Source organism: Bos grunniens, chromosome 21, assembly GCF_055505025.1.
Source record: "Bos grunniens cultivar Pamir isolate PY7600 chromosome 21, Bosgru_T2T1.0, whole genome shotgun sequence".
NCBI classification, from domain to species: domain Eukaryota; kingdom Metazoa; phylum Chordata; class Mammalia; order Artiodactyla; family Bovidae; genus Bos; species Bos grunniens.
This window is the reverse complement of record NC_141185.1, coordinates 69,694,745-69,713,569: the sequence shown is the minus strand read 5'-3', so window position 1 is coordinate 69,713,569 and position 18,825 is coordinate 69,694,745. Positions and strand designations below refer to the sequence as shown.

Sequence of the window (18,825 nt, the reverse complement as noted above, 5' to 3'; positions counted from 1 at the left end):
GCTGGCACTCTCGGCTGCTGCCCCTGACTTCGGACGTGGGGTAACTCCTTATGGCCGCTGCCCTTTGGGCATGGGGTCCTCCCGGCTTCTGCCCCTGACCTTGGATGTGGGGTAGCTCCTCTCAGTCACGCTTAGGGAATTTGAATCAAGGCAAATTGTAAGTGGTCAAACAAGAGATGGCAAGAGTGAATGTCGACATTCTAGGAATCAGCGAACTAAAATGTACTGGAATGGGTGAATTTAACTCAGATGACCATTATATCTACTACTGCGGGCAGGAATCCCTCAGAAGAAATGGAGTAGCCATCATGGTCAACAAAGAGTCCAAAATGCAGTACTTGGATGCAATCTCAAAAACAAAAGAATGCTCTCTGTTCGTTTCCAAGGCAAACCATTCAATACACAGTAATCCAAGTCTATGCCCCAACAAGTAATGCTGAAGAAGCTGAAGTTCAACGGTTCTATGAAGACCTACAAGACCTTTTAGAATTAACACCCAAAAAAAGATGTCCTTTCATTATAGGGAACTGGAATGTAAAAGTAGGAAGTCAAGGAACACCTGGAGTAACAGGCAAATTTGGCCTTGGAATACGGAATGAAGCAGGGCAAAGACTAATAGAGTTTTGCCAAGAAAATGCACTGGTCATAGCAAACACCCTCTTCCAACAACATAAGAGAAGACACTACACATGGACATCACCAGATGGTCAACACCAAAATCAGATTGATTATAGTCTTTGCAGCCAAAGATGGAGAAGCTCTACACAGTCAGCAAAAACAAGACCTGGAGTTGACTGTGGCTCAGATCATGAACTCCTTATTACCAAATTCAGACTTAAATTCAAGAAAGTAAGGAAAACCGCTAGACCATTCAGGTATGACCTAAATCAAATCCCTTATGATTATATGGTGGAAGTGAGAAATAGATTTAAGGGTCTAGATCTGATAGATAGAGTGCCTGATGAACTATGGAATGAGGTTCACGACATTGTACAGGAGACAGGGAAAGATGGAGAAGCTCTATACAGTCAACAAAAACAAGACTCAGAGCTGACTGTGGCTCAGATCATGAACTCCCTATTACCAAATTCAGGCTCAAATTGAAGAAAGTAGGGAAAACCACTAGACCATTCAGCTATGACCTAAATCAAATCCCTTAGGATTATACAGTGGAAGTGAGAAATAGATTAAAGGCCTAGATCTGGCAGACAGAGTACCTGAAAAATTATGGATAGATGTTTCAGACATTGTACAGGAAGCAGTGATCAAGATCATCCCCTAGAAACAGAAATGCAAAAAGGCAAACTAGCTATCTGAGGAGGACTTACGTATAGCTAGGAATAGAAAAGAAGCAAAAGACAAAGGAGAAAAAGAAAGCTATACCCATTTGATGCAGAGTTCCAAAGAATAGCAAGGAGAGATAAGAAGGCCTTCCTCAGTGATCAATGAAAAGAAATAGAGGAAAACGAGAATTCAAAAGAATATAGATAGCTCCAAAAAAATTAGAGATACTAAGGGAACTTTTCATACCGAGATAGGCACAATAAAAGACAGAAATTGTATGGACATAACAGAAGTAGAGGTATTAAGGAGAGGTGGAAAGAATACACAGAAGAATTATGCAAAAAAGATCTTCACAACCCCAGATAATCACCATGGTGTGATCACTCACCTATAGCCAGACATCCTGGAATTCGAAGTCAGGTGGGCCTTAGAAAGCATCACTATGAACAAAGCAAGTGGAGGTGATGGTATTCCAGTTGAGCCATTCAAATTCTAAATGATGATGCTGTGAAAGTGCTGCACTCAATATGCCTGCAAATTTGGAAAACTCAGCAGGGGCCACAGGACTAGAAAAGGTGAGTATTCACTCCAATCCCAAAGACAGGCAATGCCAAAAATACTCAAACTACCACACAATTACACTCATCTCACACGTTAGCAATGCAATGCTAAAATTTCTCAAAGTCAGGTCAAAAGTAAATGAACTGTGAACTTCCAGATGTTCAAGCTGTATTTAGAAAAGGCAGAGGAACCATATCAAATTTCCAGCATCCCTTAGATCATCAGAAAAGCAAGAGATTTCCATAAAAACATCTACCTCTACTTAGTTGACTATACCAAAGCCTTTGACTGTGTGGAACACAACAAAGTGTCTAAAATTCTTCAAGAGATGGGAATACCAGAGCACCTGACCTGCCTCCTAAGAAATCTGTATGCAAGTCAAGAACCAACAGTTAGACATGGACATGGAAAGACAGATGGTTCCAAATTGGAAAAGGAGTAAGTCAAGGCTATATATTATCATTTTCTTTATTTAACTGATATGAAGAGTACATCATGAGAAATGCTGGATTGGATGAAGCACAAGCTGGAATCAAGATTTCCAAGAAAATATCAATAACCTCAGCTTTGCAGAGGATACCAGCCTTATGACAGAAAGCAAAGAGGAATTGAAGACCTCTTAATGAAAGTAAAAGAGAGAGAAAATGCTGGCTTGAAATTGAACATTTACAAAAATGAAGATCACGGTATATGGCCCCATCACTCCATGGCATATAAATAGGGAAACAGTGGAAACAGTGAGAAACATTATTATTTTGGACTCCAAAATCAGTGTAGATTGTGACTGCAGCCAGAAAATTAAAAGATGCTTGCTCCTAGCAAGAAAAGTTATGACCAACGTAAACAGCATATTAAAAAGCAGAGACATTACTTTGCCAACAAAGGTCCATCTAGTCAAAGCGATGGTTTTTCCAGTTGTCATGTATGGATGTGAGAGTTGGACTGTAAAGAAAGCTGAGCGCCAAAGAATTGATGCTTTTGAACTGTGGTGTTGGAGAAGACTCTTGAGAGTACCTTGGACAGCAAAAAGATCCAACCAGTCCATCCTAAAGGAAATCAGTCCTGATAATTCACTGGAAGGACTGATGCTGAAGCTGAAACTCCAATACTTTGGCCACCTGATGAGAAGAACTGACTCATTTGAATGACCCTGATGCTGGGAAAGACTGATGGTGGGAGGAGAGGGGGATGACAGAGGATGAGAGGCTGGATAGCATCATCGACTCAATGGAGATGACTTTGAGTAATCCCTGGGAGTTGGTGAAGGACTGGGAGGTCTGGTGTGCTACAGTCCATGGGTTCAAAAACAGATGGACACAACTGAGCAACTGTAGTGAGCAAGTGTACTGAACCCTAATTTGTTAGGAAATTATTGTAACAGACAATATGAAGAGTGCTGAAATACATGTGCAGGTACAAAATGAACAATGAAAGCAACAAATTTGCACCACCCCCAACACTCTGATAGGCAGAACAGATAGTAGACATGTGAAACAGCAGATATATACAAATCTCTGTCATTCCTGAAGATGTGTTCATTAAGTGAAGCCCATGGAAGGGCTTGTGTTTGAAGATGCAAATTCGATGAAAAAGCTGCCTCTAGACATGCCTACCCTAAGAAAAATTTCTACCTTGCCCCTGTCTGGATTCCACCACAAAAAATGGGGTCAACTTCACCCTTCCTAACTAGACACTTGCAAACTGTAATAAAATGGAAGGAACACAAAGGCAGCCCTGGTGCACCCGCTCCCCTGGGTGTGATCTGAGCTCACCTGTCCTTAAGTCCAGCTCCCTTTCTTGCCAACAGGGATGTGACAGCTTATGACAGGGCCACAGAGCTGTATCTGCTCAAGTATGGGTCACCCAAATGACCCGCCTGAAAGGCTGAAGTCTGAGCCACAGACCTCAGATCCAGTGTATGTCGGGAACGTTTGGTGTCTAGGACAACACATTTCCCACCAGGACGGTGGAACCTTGGACTTTAGTCATAGCCTGCTCTATTCTCCCCTCCCATTCATTTGGCAACTCTCAACTGCCATCCCAAACTCGAGTCCAGCAGGCTGTTTCAGTCCCTGAGAGCCAGGCTGGCATTGGGAACCTCTCTTCATCAGCAAGCTCTGGATGACTCAATGCACCCCTACTGGCTATGCTGCATGTCGGGAAGTGGATGAGCACCCACCACATCAGGACGGTGAGAGGCTGGTCCAGATGATGCCCTGGTGCCCAGCAAGTCTTCTTGAATTTCAGTTTCCCCATCTCTCAAAGGCAATGACCAGTTTTCCCAACACAACTTATTTAAGAGACTCTCTTTATTTCTCTATTGTGTGTTCCTTTTATATTTAATACTTCATTTTAAGGAAAGATGGGATCCTAGCTGTTAGTCTAGTCCACCTTCACTGAAAACCTATCTATAACCCATATTGATGTCACTTTTTCTATTTTTTAAATGTATTTCCAGGGAGTGAAATTCATTACAAAATTTATTCTTATTACATACACCTTTTGGAGGGTGTTTGTTGTGTCTGCATTATGAACATATTTCCTCATTGCTATACAACTTCTGACACACGATACTTGACACATGTAATTATTATGTAGGAACAGAAAATTGTACACATGATAACAGGGGAAAGTAGTGAATGTGATCAGTCAAAGAAGCTGTCATAGAAATGAATTTACCCTAGATTTACTTGGGCCTGGAGTGCTAGGCTAAAAGGTAACACTCAGTTGTTGCCATTTTCATCCCATGAAATCCTTCTATGTTTAATTGCACATTAGGTCAAGTATTAAGAGAAGTACCACCACCAAAAAAAAAAAAAAAAAGGTATGTAAGTCAGAGAAAGGCCAATATTGTATATTAATGCATGGGTATGGAATCTAGAAAGATGTTACTGATGAACCTATTTGTAAAGCAGAGATGGAGATACAGACATAGAGAAATGAATACAGACTTGTGGACACAGTAGGGTAAGAGAGGGTGGGACCAATAGAGAGAATAGCATGGAGACATACATATTACCTTATGTAAAACCAGAGCAAGTGGAATTTGCTCTGTGATAACCTGGAGGGGTGGGATGGGCAGGGAAAATGGAGGGAGTTAAAGGAGGAAGGGGGCATATGTATACCTGTGGCTGAGACATCTTGATATTATGGCTGAAACCAACACAAGATTGTAAAGTAATTATTCTCCAATTTAAAAAATGAAAAGAAACACGATGTAGTAAACACAAAATTAAAGACTATTGAGAAAGACAGACCAGATTGCCTTTCTATCATACAAAAACATTTCTGGTGTTAACAGAACTTTCACTGCTATGTCTACATCTGAACAAGCTTTAAATAATTTAGACTGATATTCATATAACAACATTATAGGATACAAAAATTTACCTTTTTTTTCTTTGAAGATAGTAAAAACTGAAACTTTAAGGATATATTATTTAATGTCCATAAAAATGATCAACATCAGTTTCAATACTTTTTGCTTTATCAAAGAAGGTATAAAATACTCAATTATACATATTTAAACACTATTATTTTTAGAATCAGTAATCTCATCTCTTCATACTGACAACATGTTGCCAATGCTTCCACAGTACCATAAATAACGATATCTCTGAAAAATCGTGAACTCTTAAAAAATAACACAAAAGAACACAATTTATGCAGTGTGCCATCCTAAAGAGGTATGGTGATCCTTGTCTCCCCTAGTGATTAATGAGGCTGAGCATCTAAAATTTGTTGGCCATTTGTGTGTCTTTGGAGAAATGTCATAAAGTTGAGTTTGTCAGAAACAAATCCAAGCACCCATGGTCAACTCATTTGTGACAAAGAAGGGGAGAATATACAAATAGGAACAAGAAAGTGTCTTTGCTAAATGTCCATGGAAAAACTGGAGAGCTACATCCAAAGAATTCTATTAGTTTTTATCTCATACCACCTGAATATCCGTGAAACACATCAACCCAAAGGCTGATGTTCTGAGATTTCTAGAAATAAGCATAGGTCGTAGGCTCCTTAACATCAGAGTCTCCATCACATTTGGTGAGCAGAGGCAGAAATGGGTCTCTCTTCAAGTAAGGAAACAATAAAACAAAGTACACCAACGGGTGTCCATCCAATTGAACAGCTTTGCAATGGAAAAGCTAAGCATCGCTTAAGTTCAGTTCAGTTAGTCGCTTAGTCATGTCCGACTTTTTGCAACCCCATGAATCACAGCGCACCAGGCCTCCCTGTCCATCACCAACTAGCAGACTTCACTCAAACTCACGTGCATTGAGTTGGTGATGCCATCCAACAATCTCATCCTCTGTCGTACCCTTCTGCTCCTGCCCCCAATCCCTCCCAGCATCAGTCTTTTCCAATGAGTCAGCACTTTGCATGAGGTGGCCAAAGTATTGGAGTTTCAGCTTTAGCATCAGTCCTTCCAATGAACACCCAGGACTGATCTCCTTTAGAATGGAATGGTTGGACCTCCTTACAGTCCACGGGACTCTCAAGAGTCTTCTCCAACACCACAGTTTAAAAGCATCAATTATTCGGTGTTCAGCTTTTTTAATTCCAACTCTCACATCCATACATGACCACTGGAAAAACCATAGCCTTGACTAGACAGACCTTTTTGGGCAAAGTAATGTCTGTGCTTTTGAATATGCTATCTAGATTGGTCATAACTTTCCTTCCAAGGAGTAAGCGCCTTTTAAATTAATGGCTGCAATCACCATCTGCAGTGATTTTGGAGCCAACAAAAATAAAGTCTGACACTTTTTCCACAGTTCCCCATCTATTTGCCATGACGTGATGGGACCAGATGCCATGATCTTAATTTTCTGAATGTTGAGCTTTAAGCCAACATTTTCACTCTCCTCTCAAGTTCATCATGAGGCTCTTTAGTTCCTCTTCACTTTCGGCCATAAGGGTGGTATCATCTGCATATCTGAAGTTATTGATATTTCTCCCGGCAATATTGATTCAAGCTTGTGCTCCTTCTAGCCTAGCGTTTCTCATGATGTACACTGCATATAAATTAAATAAGCAGGGTGACAATATACAGCCTTGACGTACTCCTTTTCCTATTTGGAACAAGGCTGTTGTTCCATGTCCAGTTCTAACTGTTGATTCCTGACCTGCATATACGTTTCTCAAGAGGCAGGTCAGATGCTCTGGTATTCCCATCTTTTGAACAATTTACCACAGTTTATTGTGATCCACACAGTCAAAGGCTTTGGCATAGTCAATAAAGCAGAAATAGTTGTTCTTCTGGAACTCTCTTGCTTTTTGTATGATCCAGTGGATGTTGGCAATTTGATCTCTGGTTCCTCTGCCTTTTCTAAAACCAGCTTGAATGTCAGGAAGTTCATGGTTCACATATTGCTGAAGCCTGGCTTGGAGAATCTTGGACATTACTTTACTAGCATGTGAGATGAGAGCATTTGTGCGGTAGTTTGAGCATTCTTAGGCCTTGCCTTCCTTTGGGATTGGAATGAAAACTGAACTTTCCCAGTCTTGTGGTCACGGCTGAGTTTTCCAATTTTGCTGGCATATTGAGTGCAGCACTTTCATACATCATCTTTTAGGATTTGAAACACCTCACCTAGAATTCCATCACCTCCACTAGCTTTGTTCATACTGATGCTTCCTAAGCCCCACTTGACTTCACATTCCAGGATGTCAGGCTCTAGGTGAGTGATCACAGCACCGTGATTATCTGGGTTATGAAGATCTTTTTAGTATAGTTCTTTTGTGTATTCTTGCCACCTCTTCTTAATATCTTCTGCTTCTGTTAGGCCTATAGCATTTACGTCCTTTATTGAACCCATCTTTGCATGAAATGCTCCCCTGCTATCTCTCATTTTCTTGAAGAGATCTCTAGGCTTTCCCATTGTATTGTTTTCCTCTATATCTTTGCAACAATCACTGAGGAAGGCTTTCTTATCAATTCTTGCTATTCTTTGGAACTCTGAAGTCAAATGGGTATATCTTTCCTTTTCTCCTTTGCTTTTCTCTTCTCTTCTCAGCTATTTGTAAGGCCTCCTCAGACAACCCTTTTGCTTTTTTCATTTCTTTTTCTTGGGGATAATCTTTATACCTGTTACTGTACAATGTCACAAACCTCTGTCAATAATTCATCAGGCTCTCTGTCAGAACTATTCCCTTAAATCTATTTGTAACATCCACTGTATAATCATAAGGGATTTGATTAAGTCATACCTGAATGGTCTAATGGTTTCCCCTACTTTCTTCCATTTAAGTCTGAATTTGGCAATAAGGAGTTCATAATCTGAGGCACAGTCAGCTCTCAGTCTTGTTTTTGCTGACTGTATAGAGCTTCTCCCTCTTTGGCTACAAAGAATATAATCAGTCTGATTTCAGTGTTGACCATCTGGTGATGTCCATGTGTAGAGTCATCTCTTGTGTTGTTGGAAGAGGGTGTTTGCTATGACCAGTGTGTTCTCTTGGCAAAACTCTATTAGTCTTTGCCCTGCTTCATTCCATACTCCAAGGCCAAATTTCCCTGTTACTCCAGGTGTTTCTTGACTTCCTACTTTTGCATTCCAGTCCCCTATAATGAAAAGGACATCTTTTTTTGGTATTAGTTCTCAAAGGTCTTGAAAGTCTTCATAGAACCGTTCAACTTCTTCAGCATTACCGGTTGGGGCATAGGCTTGGATTACCGTGATATTGAATGGTTTGCCTTGGAAATGAACAGAGATCATTCTATCGTTTTTGAGATTGCGTCCAAGTACTGCATTTCAGACTGTTTTGTTGACCATGATGGCTACCCCATATCTTCTAAGGGATTCCTGCCCACAGCAGTAGATATAATGCTCATCTGAGTTAAATTCACCCATTCCAGTCCATTTTAGTTCGCTGATTCCTAGAATGTTGATGTTCACTCTGGCCATCTCCTGTTTGACCACTTCCAATTTGGCTTGATTCATGGACCTAACATTCCAGGTTCCCACACAATATTGCTCTTTACAGCATTGGACCTTGCTTTTATCACCAGTCACATCCACAGCTGGGTATTGTTTTTGCTTTGGCTCCATCCCTTCAGTCTTTCTGGAGTTATTTCTGCACTGATATCCAGTAGCATATTGGGCAGTTCCTCTTTCAGTATCCTATCATTTTGCCTTTTCCTAATGTTCATGGGGTTCTCAAGGCAAGAATAGTGAAGTGGTTTGCCATTCCTTTCTCCAGTGGGCCACATTCTGTCAGACCTCTTCATCATGACCCGTCCATCTTGGGTGGCCGGCCCCTCATGGCATGGCCTAGTTTCATTCAGTTAGACAAGGCTGTGATCCATGTGATCAGAGTGGCTAGTTTTCTGTGATTATGGTTTCAGTGTGTCTGCCCTCTGATGCCCTCTCGCAACACCTACTGTCTTACTTGGGTTTCTGTTACCTTGGTCATGGGGTATCTATTCATGGCTGCTCCAGCAAAGCGCAGCAACTGCTCCTTACCTTGGACAAGGGGTACCTCTTCAGGGCCGCCTCTCCTGACTTGAATGTGGAGTAGCTCCTCTAGGCCCTCGTGCACCCTCAAACGACCTTTACTGGTGTTTAAAATACAAATCTGACTGTGCCAACCACAAGTAAAGTGAAGTCGCTCAGTCGTGTCCGACTCTTTGTGACTCCATGGACTGTAGCCCACCAAGTTCCTCCATCCGTGGAATTTTCTAGGCAAGATACAGGAGTGGGTTGCCATTTCCTTCTCCAGGGGATCTTCCCATGCCAGGGATCAAACCAGGGTCCCACATTACGGGCAGACGCTTTACCATCTGAGCCACCAAGGAATCAAGCTTTCGCAAATCAAAAAGATAGTAAACTGAACATAAGAGACTACTTGAAAGTGATGTATCTGATAAGCGGTTCATATGTAAAATAGACTAAGAACAAACATCATTCAAGTCTCCAAGAAAAAACACACAACCCTTGTCCCATCCCCCAATACCAACTCCAACCTAAACCCTTTATCTCACTCTAACCTATCCCTAAAATCTAACCCTAAGCTAACAATATACATGTGCATTCAAAGGCATCCATCCATCTACAGGAGAGACAGAAAGAGAAAAAGGAAGACAGAGACTGAATTTAGAAAGGAAAAGAAAGAGACATATCTAGAGAGAGACACTGAACAAAAGAGAGGAAATGAGTAGATTGTACAGATTTTTCATAAATCTATCTGGAAGTTAGAAGCAATGACAGTGCCCATCCACCCCAGAACGGGGAAAATGACCCAAGGTTTTGAGAGTAAAAGACAAGAATGCAGGGACCCATTATAGGCTCAGCCACCCACAGAAGCCAAGATGGGGCACTTGAATCAGAATCTCAATGGAAAGAAAAGGACCAGAAAGTTGGGTCCTCTTTGATATAAGAGAAGGTGACCTTCGAGTCTTTCTTTCAGTCCTCCATTGGGGGGCGGGTTCTCAAAATCGGCAGGAAGGGGAGTGCCTTTTCCTAGGTCCCAGAGCCCATCCAGGCTGTTTCTGCCCCATTCTGTGCAAGGTCAGCCCTGTATTGAATTCTGCCTTTGGGAAGTCCCAGTGCACAAGTTCCATGTGATACCAGCCCCAGGTTGAAAGGCATATAAGTATTGCAGTTTGACAGACCTAGGCAGTAGATGCGAGACTGACGCATCTCCATCTCTGCAGATGGAGAGACTGGGGAAACTCTGAGGGGCATATGGCTTGTCCAGGGCCACATCACAGATGGGAAGAATGAGCCTGTGTGAAAGAGCTGTGTCCTCAGAGCTCAAGCCCTGGCTGCACCCAGGCCTGCCAAAGCTGTGGGGTGAGAGGTGTGGGTGTCACTGTGCCTATACATGGCCTAAGGGCATGGGTGAACAGTCAGAATCCCAGAGGTTCCCTTACAGAGCTTTGTGTAAAGGACCTCAGCAATGAACCCAGGAAATGATGTAATTCCTGGCAACAGAACCCAGCAGAACCCAGAACCCAGGTCTCCAGGCCTCACAGTGGACAGGAGCCCCAGTCAGATCACGTGCTGCCAAGAAGTTCTGATGTTTGCCCCTTCCCAGAGGCCAGGGCCTTGGGAGAGCGCACAGACAGAGTGTGTGGAAATGTGGCTGACGCTGGCTCAGGTTCCCGCCGAGAGGCCGCTGGCCCTTTGCCCGAAGGAAAAGAAAGGTAACACGGGAGCCCCAGGCCAAGCCACATCCCCTCTCCCATCCCACCCGGGTAAGCCTGAGTCCTTTCCCTATGTGTGTGGATGGGGGTTTCTCAGGGTATGTCTGCCTCAACCAAGCCCAGGCAGATGTGGGTCAAAAGTCTGTGGATCAGGTGTGTCCCCACCCCAGGGGAGAGCAGGCTGGGCGGGATGGGGAGAGTCCAGGCAGCACTGGCTGCCCAGGATGACCCCATGCCCTCAGGGGGGTCTCCTTCATCCTAGGTGGGTACCTGAGCAGACACATGTTTCTCCTGGGAACAGAAGTTCAAGCGGGCAGAAGGAGCAGCCATACTGGTCATGCTCAGCTCAGTAAACTCCAAGCGGGCCTGGCTGATGGTCACTGTCATTTCACAGCTTCCCACTGGATGTGGCCGATGAGGGGGGCACTCCGTTCACCTCCCCAAGGGGGTGTCGGACAACCACGCCCCTGCCCATGAGACCCAATGCAGGCTCCAGGTGATCGTGCCCATGGAGGGATCAGCCCAACTGGACATGAAGAGGAAGCAGGGAAGGCCTGCTGCACAGACGCCAACCAGGACACAGCCAGGGCCCAGTCTCAGGCTGACACGGAGCTCAGCATACCCGGCTCTGACCCAGAGCCCCAAAAAATCCTGCCTCTGAGGCAGCAGGGGGACCTGGAGCCCAGCATGGTAGAGCACAGAGGTAAGAAGGCTGGGGCAGTGAATGTCAGTATGTGGGGAGGGGGTGCTGAGCCACACAGGAGGAGTCCCCCAGACCTAGGGCTGGGCCTGGAGCAAAGGCTGGCCTCACATCACCCATCTTTGACACTGTAGTCAGCGTGAATCCTATGCTGAGTATTCTTCGGGATTCTCTGGGAAGCTTTCTGTCCCCGTATACGCACATCAGAAGACTGGCAATGTGTAACCTTCTCTTCTTTCACAGCTCTGGCCTCTAATTACAACCAGACTCGACTTTCAAGTCCTGTCCCTACAACAATGGTTGCTACAGGTGCAGGATCCAGGGATAAACTGAGGGGAGATCGAGACCTGAGACTTCCCTTCCCAAAGACACCGGGCCAGCTGGGTACTGGCCAGCACACTGGGCATATCGCACCTCTTTGCCTGCAGGACCCCAGACACAGGAAGCTATGTTCCACCCCCTCAACGAGAACATCCACCTCCAACTGCACCTGTACCCGCTGGGGCTTTGGCAGGAGAACCCAAGTCAGAGGATGAGTCACCACCTCTGCAGGGAGAGCCCTCCCTGGCTCCTGCCCAAGACCCAGCCACCCATGATGACTGACCCACCCCTGCAGGGAGAATGGGCCCCCGCTCTGAACAGAGACCCAGAGCCCTTTCTGGAAACACCTTGTCCAGGGGAGTGGTTGGCTCTGCAGCCTCCATCCCTGTCTGCTTCCAGTGGATGCCATCAACTTGCTCCCCACCCAGGGCAGATTGAGTTCCCTTCCCCTGAGCTTCTTTTCATCTGGTTTGTGTGTAGATTTCTTGTGATTTTTTTTTTTTATGGCTTTATGTATTTTTTTCTGTTAAGTATTTGTTAATAAATTTTACCTTAATTGATGCAATTTGTGAATATTTAGGCCTTCACAATGTTGTGTAACCATCAACACTGTCTACATTTGAACCCTCTCATTCTATCCCCCCTACTTCCCAGCAAAGCCTGGATTCATGTCAAGGATTCCCCATTCCTCCCTCCCCCGCCTGACAACATTTAGTCTTCTTCTTTCTCCATTTCTTCCCATTCTTTGGGTGTCCACAATCAAAGCCAATCACTGAAATGATAGAAAAATGGATTTTTTTCTGACTGATACTGAAAGTTATAGTCACTTAGTCTTGTTAGACTCTTTGAAACCCCATGAATTTTACAGTCCATGGAATTATCTAGGCCAGAATACTGGAGTGGGTAGCATTTCCATTCTCTAGGGTATTTTTCTGACTCTCCGCATATTGAAAGACTAAACTTGAGAATTCCTGTTTTCATTTCATTTGAAGTAGCCTTTGGGTAACTGAAAGGACAGTGTAAGTACTTTCATGATATCATATGCAAAATGAAGCCCTTTCGGCAAATGTGGTCAGAACCTCCAGGTAGGCATTGATGTTGTAAGTGTGAAATCTCATCCTGAAGGGTGATGCTGAGCTCTTCCTCTTCCACAAGCAAATTCAGAGAATACGCCAAAAGAGAGAGCTGGAAAACGAACAACACCAATGACCAAAAGGTGTTCCTCATTGGACAAAGCTAGAGAAAACCCAACATCCTATGGCCCAAAAACCCTCTTGGAAATGAGTGTTCAGTAAGGAAGAGAAGAAATATGTGATGGTGGACAGGCCATGCCCATGACCAGTGTAGTTTAGAGATGGCATGACCTCTTAAATGAAGACATACGCCAGTGTAAACCCTTTGCAGACAGCAGCGATGGTCATCACTGTGTAAGTGTTTACTCTGGTGACAACCTTCCCCGGGTACCACACGAGGGAACAGACCTGGGTCTCATCCTCTGCCCCACATCACTCCCTCAGGAAGGCAGCTCAGGTGCTTTCAGGACCTGCCTGCCTGTCTGGCTCATACATGAGCTGAGACCACATACAGGGTACACTTCACCTTCTCTTCTCTATGCACTGTGAACCTGCACAGTGGTCCTTCAGAACCTCAAGATGCTCTACCAGTCCCACAATAGCCAGAAGCCACCCCAGGCATCAAAACACCTGTGGAGTCACTTTGGCCCAAGCCCTAGTTCTGGACCCCTGGAGCCTACTTCAGCCTTTACAGTGTGAATAATCAGGTCCTTTACGCAGATTCCCAGCTGTCAGATCTGAGCTTTGGATTCACAGTCAGCTCTGTCCCTCCCATGACAGCCAGGTGGGTCACAATGCAGGCAAAGGAGCACATGAGCTGAGTTTCAAGGGAGGCATTGAAAGGACAGCTGTGAATACAGCCTGTTGCAAACTGAGGGAGGGTCCAAACATGTCTAGGAAAGGCCTCTGCTGTGCAAGTGTGGAGGAGGGCCCTGACGGTGCAAAGGAAAGAGAGGTTCTCAGGGGCAAAGGCTCTTGGCCTCTCTTGTAGCAGCTCCAGTGGTAGCCTGTGAACATTGGACAGCCAATGTGGTCACATGAGCATGACTCTAATTTCCTCACAAAGCAAGAGAAAGGGGACAGGGTGTGGGAGTACCTGGAGGGTGTGGTGGGGTGGATGAAGGGAGGTGCCCTTCTTCTCTTCAGTGAAAACTGCTTTTGTGAGTCTCAGAGCTGCCAGACAGCAGTTACCAAGTCAGGTCCCCACAGCACCCAGTGTGGGCTGGGTGCCTTAGACCCTGTCACACAGACAAGCCCCACCATGTGGCCTCCCTGAGTTCTAACAGCAGGAACCAGGGGTTTGTCTGGGTACGCACTTCCTTGCTATAGCTGAGTTATCCCCTTCTTAGAGCCCCAGTTTTGTCCTCTAGAATAAGGACATCGATTGCTACCTTAGCAGGTTGCTATTAATCCTGTGAAGACTCTTTAGGGTAATCCTACAATTAGTATCTGGTCTTAAGAGATATTGGGCTTCCCTGATACCTCAGCTGGTGAAGAATCCTCCTGCATTGCAGGAAACTCCAGTTTGATTCCTGGGTCAGGAATCCTGATCCGTCACAGAAGGGACAGGCTACCCAGTCCAATATTCTTGGGTCTCCTTTGTGGCACAGCCAGGAAAGAATCTGCCTGCAATGCGGGAGACCTGGGTTTGACCCCTGGGTTTGGAAGATCCCCTGGAGAAGGGAAAGGCTGCCCACTCCATTATTCTTGCCTACAGAATTCCATGGATCATACAGTCTATGGGGTCGCAAAGAGTAGGACACAACTGAAGGACTTTTGACTTCACTTTTAAGAGATATCCCCTGAATCAAGAGTAGACTGGAGTCTCCCAGTGCCATCTGGCATGTCTTCCCTGAAGCCAGCCAAAACCCACACACTTGCATTTCCAGGGTCTCCACTTAGCCTGATGGACAGAAAACCCAGCGTGGTTCAAACTAACTCACAGAGAAGCAGGAGGACTCACAGGCAGACGGCTTCCCTCAGGTCTCAGGTGGAGCTCCAGGACCACAGCAGGAACCAGTGCTCTCAATCCCTTGGCTCAGCAGCACCCTCAGTCTCAAGCCAGTGGCTCTGCCCTGATGGGAGCAGGAAGGTCACCAACTGCCGCAGGCTGGCCTCATGCCCCTCCCACTGCTGTAGACTGACCTCACTGACCCCGCCCCTTCCAGCAGAATGAGAGCTCCTCTTCCCCTTGATTCCAGAGTGAGTCCCGGCCCTGGGCCCCAATTGGTCACTGCCCCAGTCCTGAGCCCATCAAGGTGGCCAGGGAGGATGGAACACATCGATTGGACAGATCCAGGTCGTGTGACCATACTCTCCAGGACCCATGTGAGTGCCTCACCATATGTCAGGGGTGGAGACAGTGCAATGTCCCAAGAGCAGGGGTGAGAATGCAGTCATGTGTCCATGTGCTCAGTGTCCTGGAATGAGCTTGCACATCATCTCTACACACCATTTTGTTCTCTGCAGACAAAATATTCATGACACATCTCTTCCCTTCCCAACCGCAGTTTCACACAACCATATACAATGGAGCAAGGCCTCCTGTTTGAAGATAGGTTTGGAGATCCCCCTCCTAGCATCTAGGCTTCTTCTGTGGGTCATGTTAGAATAATTGATTCAGTCAAAAATACCCACGAGCACCACCACATGCTGCTCTGTGTTTTCAGGATTATTGCCTGTTCTGAGTAGAGGACATATCCCAGGGGCCCCTCCAATGGAGTGAATTTTGTCCAAGGAAGCACCTGAGACACTGAATCCCTGAATCATTTTGCTGTACGCCTTAAACTAACAAATCTTTAAAAATCCATAATACCTGAACTAAGAAGAAAGGTATTCACTCATCAAAATTTTTTTTCAAAATTTCTTTTCAAGTGTTTGTTCTAAGTATGTGTCTTAATTGCTTTGGTGGTGTTTTGTGAGGCAGGGTTCCAACTTACTTTCCCAATGGATGCAAAATAGCCCAATGGGCCTCCTCTCTCTGTTTACATATTAGTAAGCATTTTTCATAATCCCAAATAGCAAGGATTTCAGAGCTTTGGCAATTTGTGGAGCACCCCAGAAGCCAGTTTCCTTTTCTGTGTCTTCTCTTCGCATTTGGCCTTTGCCAGTTTCCAGTATACAGAAGTGCCTTCAGAAGGTTCTCCGTAGTGAACCATGCATGTTTCTTTGAGGACAGGGAATGTGAGCACAGAGGGGCTGAGTCTATAGTGGCCACTGACCATGCTGAGCAACCCAAAATTAAGTCTAGTGTGATAAAACCACATCTTATAAGGGATTTATAACTTTAACATTGAGAACTCCTGAAACAGAATATAAACAACCTGTTTAGAACATGCACAAAGAAGTTAAATAGCTGTATCTCCAAAGACACACAAATGTCCAGCAAGTTAAAGATATTCAGCCTCACTAGTCACTAGGAGAGACAAGGATCACCTTGACCTGTTATGATGGCACACTACATCAATTTGTGTTTTTTTGCGTTTATTTTTCACAATTTACGATTTTATATATCTAAATAATATAGTAGTGGGGACAGCAATATAGGGGTGTGGGAGAAAAAAGCGTTATTATGGGAATATAGGAGATTAGGTGAAATCATGTGTGAACCTTTTGAAAATTGTAGAGCACCTTAGAATTTTAAAATCTTTCTATAAGAATATTAAAATTTTAAACGCTCTTAGGTATGATATATCTTTTTTTTAATTTTAAGTATTTGGTTTCGTCAAGTCTTAGTTGCTACCTGTTGGATCTTCTCTACATTTTGCCAGGCCACTTGCTGTGGTGCACAGACTCCAGTTTTGCTGTACAGCCTCCAGAGTGTGCAAGCCTCAATAGTTCTGGGGCATAGACCCAGTTGCTTCATGGCATGTAGGATTCCAGTTCCTGAGTCCCCTGAATTGCAAAGTGAACTCTCAATCACTGGGCCACCAGGGAAGTTCTCTGGTTTTCATCTTGAGGTGATGAAAGTTTCTGAAATTAAATACTGTAATGGCTATTTTTGAATATAATAAAACCACTGATTTGTAAGCTCTAAATGGATGAATCACATGTTAGTATGAATTTTATCTCAATAGTGCTGTTACTTTAAGAGCCCCTTAAAAGATGAAGAGCTTGTAGGACATCAGGGGAGGCAGAGCACAGGCCAGCTCCAAGAGATTTTGATATTGAAATACTGGATAACCCTGTTGTGTGAGGTCAGTGGGTAGGGGGCACCAAGGCATCCTCCTAGGCTGCACTAAGCGCAGGCATGTCTTGGTTTATTGAGTCTTGATTTATTGCCCTTCAAATATCATTTCCTTGAAAAAATATTTTTTTAAACAAATCTATCATGTTTTTTCCTATGGTCATGTATGGATGTGAGAGTTGGACTGTGAAGAAGGCTGAGCACCGAAGAATTGATGCTTTGAACTGTGGTGTTGGAAAAGGCACTTGAGAGTCCCTTGGATTGCAAGGAGATCCAACCAGTCCATTCTGAAGGAGATCAGCCCTGGGATTTCTTTGGAGGGGATGATGCTGAAGCTGAAACTCCAGTACTTTGGCCACCTCATGCGAAGAGTTGACTCATTGGAAAAGACTCTGATGCTGGCAGGGATTGGGGGCAGGAGGAGAAGGGGATGACAGAGGATGAGATGGCTGGATGGCATCACTGACTTGATGGATGTGAGTCTGAGTGAACTCCGGGAGTTGGTGATGGACAGGGAGGCCTGGTGTGCTGTGATTCATGGGGCCGCAAAGAGTCAGACACAACTGACTGAACTGAACTGAACTGATGGTTTGTAGCAACCCTTTGTGAAGCAAGTCTATTGATATCAAAGACCCTTTTCTCAGATAAGATCCCTTCACAGTTTCTGGAGCACAGATCTTTAGGGGACACCATTCAACCTGCTTTCTATAGAAAGTGACCCTCTTCTTCTAGGAACTGACTGAGTTCCCATATAAACTGGAACAACACCAGCCATGTGGGTGGGGTTCTGGGGAGAATGCGGACTCTGAACAAGATGGGTTGGGGCTAGGGGCTAGACTACCTCTAATGTTACCTTTTGGATTTTCACTTCAGTTCTGGGACAGGGTTGGCCTCACCACTGGGCTTCATTTTTATGCAGTCAGATTATCAGTTTGTGTGGCTTGTAGACTCTTCGCATATTTGGAAAGGCCTTCCTAGTCTAAGGATATAATAGTTGTTATCCCTTGGCTTCTACACAACTGTTTGTCTCTTGGCTTTTGGTTGCACATCTTTGGGCCAGCTGTAGGGTCTGTGTGTCTGTGTATAAAGTGTGAGACAAGAATATCTTTCCTAGATGACTACCTCGTTTTCTCACTATCAATGAAGAAAAGATATCCCTTTTCCCAACTATCTGAAATATTATGTTAATCTTCTACTAAAATTATGCATGTTTTGGAGTCTGTATCTGGCTTTTTCATTATTTGCTTCATTTCTCTGAGAATCCATGCATCAAGGCCAGTCCAAGGCACACATGTCTTCACATTTCTGAGAAATCTGAATTGGGAGGCACCTAACAAGTCAGAACCTAAAAAATTGGCAGTATTTTTAGTGGTGGTTCATGAGGCAGTAATGCACCTTGTACTACACAGTGGCCTGAATTCTTCAACAAAATGATAATAATCATATCTTTAAAATCTGTCTCATCTCCTGGTAGGCCTTACCACACCTCATCACTTGACCTGATTTTTTCCCCTCAGGCGTTCCCTGAGGTATTCTTGCTCAGTTTTTCTGTGTG

The 18,825-nt window shown here is 44.5% G+C and overlaps 1 pseudogene; it reads left to right on the top strand.

Moving 5' to 3' along the window:
- LOC147349943 (uncharacterized) overlaps window positions 1-12,552 on the top strand; it is a 72,827-nt pseudogene extending 60,275 nt beyond the window's left edge.
- Window positions 12,553-18,825: the final 6,273 nt, after the last annotated feature.